The sequence below is a fragment of the Pantherophis guttatus genome, chromosome 2 (genome assembly GCF_059756535.1).
Source record: "Pantherophis guttatus breed Tessera chromosome 2, ASM5975653v1, whole genome shotgun sequence".
In the NCBI taxonomy this organism is placed as follows: Eukaryota; Metazoa; Chordata; class Lepidosauria; order Squamata; family Colubridae; genus Pantherophis; species Pantherophis guttatus.
In genome coordinates, this window is record NC_142064.1 from 38,192,043 (window position 1) to 38,202,598 (window position 10,556).

Consider the following 10,556-nt stretch of genomic DNA (forward strand, 5'->3'; position numbering starts at 1 on the left):
CAAGTTCTCGTGATTTTGTGGAGATAAAAGTAGAAGTGCTACAGTGAAGTGCTTCATTACTCATAAAATCCAAAAACAGATCACATGGATGACTTTGTTACGTTTGTCAATACTAAAAGCAACTTGGAGATGTAAGGAGATGTTTCATGGTCAGGAATGTTTTTAGAATTATAATATTGACTGATTAATTAATTGTCTGGAATTTATCTAACAAGGTGGAATTTGCTGCTGTTCTAAAGCTGCCAAATTTTTCTTCCCAATGAAAATAAAATATCACAGCCAAAGATGCATAACAAAAATAAAGGTCAGTTATTCAGATATGGTCTAGCAACATCATGTTTTTTCTGCCATGACCCTCAAGATTCTTAAACAAGGTTTTTGTGCAATATACAAATGACTTCTATCTTGGTGTAGCAAATAACATTTTAACTGCTAATGAGCTGAAAAGTGACTATGTGCATCCAAATCATTGCGTCTGGTTGCAGTGTGAAATGCAAATGCCAGCCAAATAGCAACCATGTATGGCTTGTAAAAATATATGAATTTTGTCAGTTACATCTCAGTGTTATACAAATTTGCTGTGGGTAGCTTATCTTGTGATGCTTTTGTGCCAAGAGGTGTCCTTGGCACTGAACATTGTTCACTTTTGTTGTATTTCATTGAAATTATAAACAGTTTTTGATGTTCCATTCTTCTAATATTGAGCTAATTTTTTATGACATGGTTTCTCTGATAAATGATCAAAGAATACCAGACTGTTGGCATTAATTTCCAAACATGTCATTCAGAATAAGATAAAAGAAAATGAATCTCAGTGGGAAGGAAAAATTTAGTGTAGCAAACATTGCCTCTGATACTGCAAAAGTATGACTGTTGTCTTCAGTTTTAATTTCCAAAGCCTTGAGAGTCACATTTAATAATGATGTTTTTAAAGAAAACCAAACAATTGTTCAAAGGCAGAAAGCGCCTGGTCTCTTGTAACTGTATCAAAAGAATCTATTGTTGTAATACCTTTTGAATTCTACCCCAGATGTACCCTCTATTCTATAAATACATCTCCAACATAATATCTAGGACAGCAGTTAGAATGTTTTAGCCCATGGATGAAGTTGTTTTGAAGCCATACCGTTGTAACCACTGCATAGGTGGTCAATACTCTTACGAAACTGAAAGTTGTATTCCAGTGTAGATACAAATTTTGAAATCCCATAAATGTTAAATTTTAAGAAACATTATCTGGAATCAGTAAGCCAAGAACTTAAACAAGCCAACAGGAAGCAATGAAGTGCTCTTAATTGCCTTGTAGTATTTTGTGTCCAGAATTTGGATACTATCGTAGAAGGCAGAGCTGGATTTTGTCTAACATTTTTGTTATCACCCATGTCTTGGGAAGGGGAATGTGGAAAGTATTTAGCCATTAGACTGCATTCTGTTTCCAAGCATTTTGTTGTCATCTACATAGCAATGAACATTCTTACCAAGTTTCAGGTCCTAACTATTAATAGTTCTCTTTTGTATATAAAGGGAGAAAGAAAGAATATTGCACAATTCTAATCTCATGTTGTTTTATATTTAAAAAATAAATAGCATTGATCTCACAGAGAGGATTACATATTAAAATTACATAACAGTATCCTAAAGTTCACTTTTCATATAAATAGAGTAAATGAAACAAAAATAGAAAGAAAGCCAGAGATAAAAAAAATAATTAAAACCACAGTATACCCAAAATAATAAAATGGCCACCACACAATATGCTATTATAAATATATTTGATAGGTTTGGGAAATACCAGGATCAGATAGTAGCAATGCAGCCTCTCTGCTCCATATATGCAGTTATTCTTTTACTACTTCTGTTCCTCTTAATTACTTCTCAATCTTTCCTAGGGAAAGGACCAGCCAAGTTGACAGTGCATGTTTTATTAGGTTTTGCACACACACCCCTTTTTTTTCTTGCGTTACCTGAAAGAAACTAGCAGGAAATTATTCCCAATGAATTCAAGAGTTTGCCCCTATGTAAAGGGGTAGAATAGGGTTCCTATTGTGGCCTGCCCCTTCCCTTGAACAGAAGAAGTGAACAGCAGCAACAGAAATTGGTGGATGAGATAAGGGCTCTGGAAGTTGACCCCAATTTAATAGATGCCAACAAGACCAGTTTCTAATGCAGGCCCTTTATCAATATATTAACAGAGTTGGAAGGGACCTTTATTTATATCAATAAATTGTTCTCCGAATGCATCCCATGACTGAACAATAAGACATTCCAGAGATTCCAGCTGGCCCATGATTTACTTTCCATATAAGGAATCAGTAGATCTGCAACAGAGTATCTGCAACATGCGGACAGTTTACCAAAAGGTCTCATTTAATTACTGGAAGGGAATATTATTTAGAGTAAGAATTGTTCTTTCTCTGCACTCTATATCCTCCTCAAACTCAGTTCCATCACCTTAATTATTGCCTAACATTAACCATCCTTATAAAAAGTCAAATGGCTGCATTCACAGAACATGTTAAGCCTTAGAAAAGCTTGAAATGAACTGTATGAATCGAGTCACAGGGTCAGGCCTTTTGGCTGTATTATGGTTAGCATAACGATAATACCTTAAGATTTTGGTTACCTTATTGGGTGGACCCAATTGTTATGGCATGTAAATCATGGCTTTTCGTTTAATTTATAAATCACAATTTCTTCGGTAAACCATGGTTAAAATAAACTCTAATTCCACATGAGACATAACTCACCTTATAGGGATCCAGTAATCTTCATCATAAGTATCCAATAGATGTAAGCCAATAAATGACAAACAATGCTTATCTGACTATGTGCATGAAGAAAAATAAAATAAAAATGTACAATTGTCAATGATCTGGGCTTTTCAAATAAATGATTGTATTTTATAACCAAATAATAACAATAAATTGTTTTCAAATGCATCCCATGGCTTTTAATTTAGGGTAAATTGCAATTTCTTCAATAAACCATGGTTAAAATAAACTATAATTCAGTCTGAGATATTAAAACCAAATAAGTGGTGTAAAAATCGGTTTATCTGAATGCTACATGTTCAGAGAGGAGAAAATGCCTTCCGTTTCTTGATTTGCAAAGAGTACTGAAATCAGCCAGACTTTTCACCATCTGGTCAACCTCCACAAATTTTCTGCAGCTTAGCAACTAAAAATTAAAAAGTAAGATCAGTTTGGCACTGGACACCTAATTTGGTATCTCACTCATGGAAATGGTAGAACATCATTGAATGGATTTTCATCTGTCATAAAACTGAATGCTTGAGAAGCAAATATTTCAAGCTTTAAATCTACACAGGACATTATATAACACAATGCTTATACAGGATTTTGTGTCAAAATAATTAGAATGCCATGTTTGAATTATTTATATGGTACAGCAGATGGATTTTTTTTGCATTGTTGGTGGGCTTCTGGGGGGATAAGTTCAAGGCAAAAATCTGGCCATTCTTCCTGAAAGCATAAACCCAAATACAGGCAGGCAGACAATAACAAAAATCTTGCTCCTTGGACTTGGCACAAAATGTTATTTTCACAATGCAAGGGAGCCCCCTAGTGCCTGTTTGTTAATATTTGCTATTATAAAGATAACTTCTCTTTATCCTTTAATTTAGGTTTTTTTTGTTTTTTTTTTGTATGAGAATAAAACCATACTGCCTTAGAAATTAATACTTTATAATGATAGCAGAAATGGAATCAAGATAGGAATATCGTTAACCCAATTTGATAAGAATATTTCCATGGGAAAGATGATGGCACTCTTCCAGCAAACAGGCATATGTATGAATCATGGCTCTGATTCTTTACATTCTTGCAGTAATAGAGTGCATTAGTTTTAGTCTCTTAATTAGAGTTTTCATAAAGTGGACATTAAAATGCAGCATATTCCTATACTAAGACACTTAGGCTGCCTATGTTGATTTCACAAATCAACACAGAAAAAATATCCAGCAAGGTTGGGCCTGGTTAATACTATTTTAGGAGATCACTAGAAAATCTTAGAGACTAAGTATCTCTTTGTCTAATCTCTCTTTTTCTGATACATTGCCTCTGCATGTACATGCACGAACAACTACAGAACTACAACCACTTCTGCTAGGACAGTTGATAAAGGAAAACACCTGTGGAACCACACACCCTGGTTGGCACCTGGGCAAATGTTCACAGCAGCTGCATTGAGACTTCTGGACAGCATGTTTATTTATTTGTTTCAATTTCTATACTGCCCTTCTCCAAATAGGACTCAGGGCGGTGAACAGCCGAAGTAAAAAACAGGACATACAAAATTTAAAAACAGTTTAAAATAATTAAATATTTTGGCCGTAAATTAAAACAACCCAATTTAAAATCAATTTAAAATTTAACTCAAGCCAGCCCAGCTAGTTGAAATAAATAGGTTTTCAGGGCCCGACGAAAAATCCGGAGGTCTGTTATTGTACGTATCTCTGCGGGGAGGTTGTTCCAGAGGGTGGGCGCCGCCACAGAGAAGCATGTTGCCCCCTGCTTTGAGGAGGAGGGTCTTTGTTCATTCCTCCATATTTTTCAGAGTGTCCTTTCAAATATTTTTTACAATGTACCTAATGTGCATTGTTTTAGCCTACTTAAGGTGTGTCAGCAGTGTTCTCTGGATTAATCAAGTGTGACAATGCAGTAATCCCCTTGCCAATTATTGCAGTACTTAAGACTAATCACTATGTAAACATTATTACTTGAAAACAGGTGCATATGATATTGTTTGAATTTATTTAAATTTGAATTTGGGGAAAAAAATGTTGAAAATAAAAGTAGCTGGGCACAATCTAACCAAAGTTGTGCATGTGTGTACATGTCTATATGTCTACCTACCTACCTACATACACACTTTTCCCCTTTGAAGGGGGAAGGAAAAATTATGTGTGTGTTCAATTATGCATGTACTTAAAACCAAAGGATTTACAGAAAGAAAAAAAAGCAATTTTGGTTGGATTATACCTAGTGGCTCTGAATGCACTTCACTCAATCTGCTGCCATTCCTTGTCTAATGACATGAGTGATAGTTGCCCTGGTTATACTGAGAAGCCATCTTTGCTGATAGATTGACAAGTTAGCTATTATTTTGAGGAGAAGCCTTCAAGAAAAAAAATTCACACTCTGTATTTAATACTGATAGTTTTTCTCAGTCAACCAAGTTTTGCTCCTTCTTCTAGTGATGTGTTCACCTGATAAAAAAATAAATTGTCCTCATTGCTGGGTTGGCTTTCTCCAGGATAGAAGAAAGTCGGGCAAATGAACAGCAGCAGCAGAGACCAGGAGGATTCTTTACAATGGGTCTATTGCAGATCTATGGACCTTACAAACAATCAAACCTTGATCATAAAGATAGGGCTTGATATAGGCAAGCAATGACCTGTATAATAATATTTTTTTTGCTGCTGTATTTCTGTACTGACTAAAGCATGATATAATTTTATCTTGTTATGTATTCTAAAATATGGCAACACATTGTAATTTGGCTCCTTGTTATATTACAAGAGAAGATTGGTATTCCTAGCTTGCTTAGCTAAATAAACATGAAAGTATTGTAAGTACCGTAGTGCCTGACTGGAATATCCTATGGGGAATGTTACATGAGTTTCATTATGGAAAAAAGACTGACTTTAAATGTTTTAAATAAGGCTAAAAAAGAATTGGTGACCCGTATTTCCTATATGATGGAGTTTATTGTTAAAAATAACTATATATTTTTGAAATCTGTTCATTGGATCATAAATGGTATTTAGTTATTTATTTATAAAATTTATATTGCCGCCTACCACATATGGCGACTCAAGACAGTTTACAGGACTTAAAAACACAATATAAAAGAAATAAAAATAATAAAAGATGAAAATAATAAAATAATAACACACACACACACACACACACACACACACACACACACACACACACACACCAGGTTACAACACACATTCATACCAGACATTTAATGGGCTCTGTCCCCCTCTGGGTTCCCCAGGCTTGCTGTCAGAACCATGCCTTCAGGGCAGTGGTGGATTCTAATCAATTTTATCACCGGTTCGCATCGTGCACACGAACTTGCGCTTCGCGCAAGCGCATTGAGAAAAAATCCAGCTGAGGCATGGCAATCCCCTCTGCCACGCCTTACTTCTGACCAAAAAACAAACGAAATAAAGATAGGTATAGTGCGGGGTGGGGCGGGGAGGGCCCAAATGACATTCAGAGTGATCCGGTTCACTCTCCTATGAAGATTTCCACTACCGGCTCTCCTGAACCGGGGCGAACCGGTAGCAACCCACCACTACTTTAGGGCTTTCTGAAAGAGTGTTAGACTGGGAGGAATTATGTTCCAGAAGGAGGGAGCCACCACAGAGAAGGCCCTGTATTACTGTATCACAGTTTAAATACTTCAGGCAATGCTGCCTTCCACTGACTTAGTCAAGCTCTGTAGGCGAAAACAGATAATTTTGTTCAAATCAATTAAGATTAAGATTGTAAGCATACATTAGAAGTAGAAGTATAGCCAAGCTGGTTACACATTTCTTCAGCAAAGGCCAGATACAGAAGATGGGAATTGAAAGAAAGGGGGTAGAAAAGCAAGCTGGCAGTAGTTATATCTGGGACAAATCCAGTGAACAATCCAGAAGGGAAGGAGCCATAATTTCTATAGCAGCTTGATTTGTTAGATTCATCATTCATTCCTTCTCTCTGGCCTTTGTTTACCAGCCAAAACTTTACTGGTCTTGCTGTGCCTCTGGTTTAGAAAAAGATAATTTATCTGCTGCTCCTGTCTAGCACAACCTCTTTAATTAGCTCCTTGTAGATTCATAGCTTGTTTCTCTCTACTGTTTCTTTGTCTTTCTCTCTCTCTGTGATACTCCAATGTGAGAATTTTCCATGTATTGATGTCTCCCATGGAATTCTAAGGTGCCATTTCATGCCCTTTGGCAATGATCTTTGAGCAACATGAAAGACTTGCTTCTGCCTTTGATCTATTGAAACAGGGCAGTTGTGTTTGTAAGGTTCATTTTTGCCTCCTTTTAAACAAAAGGAGCTTATATTAAGAAGTATGAACACTGCTGATAATTCTTTTCTTATAGCTTCTTTTCACTAAGTCAACTTTTCTCCTTTTCTTCCTGCACTATTGTAATTTCCTATTCTTTCAGGAAGATATAACCAATAAGGCAGAACAGCTATCAGAAGCCTCAGCATCCATCTTCAAAAGGAAGTCAGGTCATGAATGCCTCAAAATGCCTTCATCTAAAAGTAGCACATTGATGCAGATGCTTCATAAACAAAATATATTTTCTAATTAGGTAAGTCTGGTATTATGTGCCTAAAAAACAAACTAAAATTTTCTTCTGTATAGCCTGCAAAGAATTCAACCAGATAACTAGAATGGAGAAACCAGAGGAAGAATTAGACAAAAAGCAGGGTTTTTTAAACCACTACAGAGCAGAAAAATTATTTTATTGCACAATAAAAGGTATTTTGTAAGTAGGGTAAATAGGTGCAATAAGGGCATTAGATTCAACACTTCATTCATGAGACTTTCTGCAAAATTCTGCTTTTAAATATTTTTTAAAGGATCTATTTCTTCAGACTGAATGAGAGCTGTTAGAAAATGAAATGATGCCCAGCATGATTCTGATGGTCATTTGATGATGATGACTCTGGGGTCCTTGATTTCAGTCCTGAGGTCCAATGTTATCTGTGCCATTACATAAGATATTGTCTTGGGAAAAAAAATAAAGGACGAATCTGAAAAAGAATGAAAGAAGTTCATTAGGATATAATTTTTTTTTGTTATGCTTATAACTTTACTGTAGGAAGGAAAAGTCAAGAGCAAAACCAAGAAAATAAGTAATTGAATTAAATAAATCTAAAGGACAGCTTTCTGAAATAAAGGGCTATCCTTTAAAATAAAGGCTGTATGGTCACTGTACACTATGCATATAAGAATGGAGTATTATTATGGTTTGTTGCACAGTCAGCCAAATGTTTACACTGGATTTGGCATTTTTATCCATCTATCCAGTCCTTCCTAAGAACCTGGGATAGGGAGATGTTGCTTGATGGTGTTAAAGGTATTGTTGCAGGATGTAAGCTGTTCCAAGTAATTCTGCCTTTTGCAATTAACTGATGATGATTTTGTCAATGCTGATGATATTCAACTGGTATTGTCTTATGATTGCACCCAACGCATCTATCCCTATTGGTTCTATCTTTGCTTACTGTCTATGGAGATTTTCAGTCATCCAGGTCATAGTTATCCCAAAGGTGCTTTTTCAAGAGGCAACAGGACTTCCTTGTTTTTTCTTGCTTACCATTGCCACAGTTACTCTACTTTTATTTGCAGGCCTTTGTATTATTATTATTATTTCTTTTATTCATTAAACATGAAACTCAGTCAACTGAACATTTAAAAATGTATCACAAATATCATTGACTGGTGCTGATGGTTGATATAGGTTGCTGCCGGCATTCAAGTATTTTCTTAAAATGTATGATCTCAGTAGCGCAGTTTTTTGCACTACTCGGAAGATCATACATTCCGCTGGTGTTATTGCAGGAAGTCGCAATTTCTTGATGTATTTTGTAAAATTCTTGGATGATATTATTATTATACACAAACTTGACAGTATACACAGCAAACAAGATAACCATGCTGGATTTCATATACCAAATCACTAGTCGAACACTTCCCATGTTTAGGACTGCATGATGTATTAGCAGATTATGCGAGCAGATCCCAGTAAGGTGGCTTTCTGCAGCTGACCAATGGTGATCTTGTCAGCGCCAATTGTTTTTAAGTGCTTGCCTAGGTCTTTAGGCACAGCACCCAGTGTGCCGAGTACCACTGGAACCACCTGCACTGGTTTAGGCCAGAGTCTCTGCAGTTCGATTCTCAAGTCAAGTCCTGATATCTGGTGACTTTTTCAACTTGTTTCTCATCGATTTTGCTGTCACCAGGTATGTCAATGTCGACGATCCACACTTTTTTATTCTCCACAATTGTGATATCCGGGGTATTGTGTTCTAAAACTTTGTCAGTCTGTATTCGGAAGTCCCACAACAGTTTTGCATGCTCATTTTCAACCACTTTTTCAGGCTTATGATCCCACCAGTTTGCTACAGGCAGATGGTAGTTGTGACACAAGTTCCAGTGGGCCATCTGAGCGACTGTGTTGTGACATTGTTTGTAGTCAGTCTGAGCTATTGTCTTGCAACAGCTCAGTATATGGTCAATGGTTTCATCCACTTCTTTTCATATTCTGCATTTGGGGTCATCAGCAGATCTTTCTATTCTGGCTTTGATTACATTTGTTCTGATGGCTTGTTCTTGGGCTGCAAGAATCAGGCCTTCTGTCTCTTTCTTCAGTGTTCCGTTGGTCAGCCATAACCAGGTCTTTTCCTTATCTACTTTTCCTTGGATCTTTTCAAGGAACTGTCCATGCAGTGCTTTATTACACCAGCTGTCAGCCTGAGTTTGCATCGCTGTTTTCCTATATTGATTCTTGGTTTGCTGCACTTTGAGCAGCCTCCTCTTGTTGACCTCCATCAAAGCTGGTTCAACATTGTCTTTCACATAATCTGCCAGAGCATGCTTCTCTTCTTCAACTGTCTGCTTCACTTGCAAAAGCCCTCTGCCTCCTGCTTTTCTGGGCAAATATAGCCTGTCAACATCATTACGTGGGTGCAACGCATAGTGTATGGTCATCAGTTTTCTTGTTTTCCTATCCAGGCTGTCCAGCTCTGCCTGTGTCCAGTTCATGATCCCAGCAGTATATCTGATGATGGGTATGGCCCAAGTATTTATAGCCTTGATGATGTTACCGCCATTCAGTTTGCTTTTTAGAAGTTTCCTGACCCTTTGTGTGTATTCTTTGCTGACCACATTTTTCACTTGCCCGTGCTTGATGTTGTCCAGCTGCAGTATGCCCAGGTATTTGTAGGCTTCGGGTTGCTGGCACTTGATGGTTTGTCCATTGGGCATTTCAATTCCATCACTGTCTACGATCTTCCCTTTCTTCAGTGCCACTGTGGCGCATTTGTTCAGGCCGAACTCCATGCTGATGTCAGTGCTGAAAATTCGAACTGTATTGGATCTCAATTTCCAATTTTCCATATAGCTTCAGGTCATCCATGTACAGCAGGTGAGAGATTTTCTGTGAGTCTTTAGTATCATCATCATCATCATCATCATCATCATCATCATCATCATCATTCCTGATTTTTAAATATATAATTCAAGGCAGCAGCAGGTCTAAACTCCTGCCTCCTAATTAGATCACAACAATAAATTTGTGAAGTGGGGTTGCGCTGAGAGAGAATTCATGGGTGAAAGTCAACCAGCCACTGTTCATGCCTAAGAACTCACAATCTTGTAAGTGTGAAAAATGGTCATAAGTCACTTTTTTCAGTGCCATTGTAACTTTGAATGGTCACTAAATGAACTATTGTAAGTCGAGGACTGCCCTGTAATTCTTCACTACAAAATATCCTTCACAGAGAAATTTCTTGTCCTTT

General features: G+C 37.0%; 1 pseudogene; it reads right to left on the bottom strand.

The window, feature by feature from the left end:
• Positions 1 to 8,934: 8,934 nt before the first annotated feature.
• On the bottom strand, positions 8,935 to 10,098 carry LOC148115082 (uncharacterized; annotated as a pseudogene).
• Positions 10,099 to 10,556: the final 458 nt, after the last annotated feature.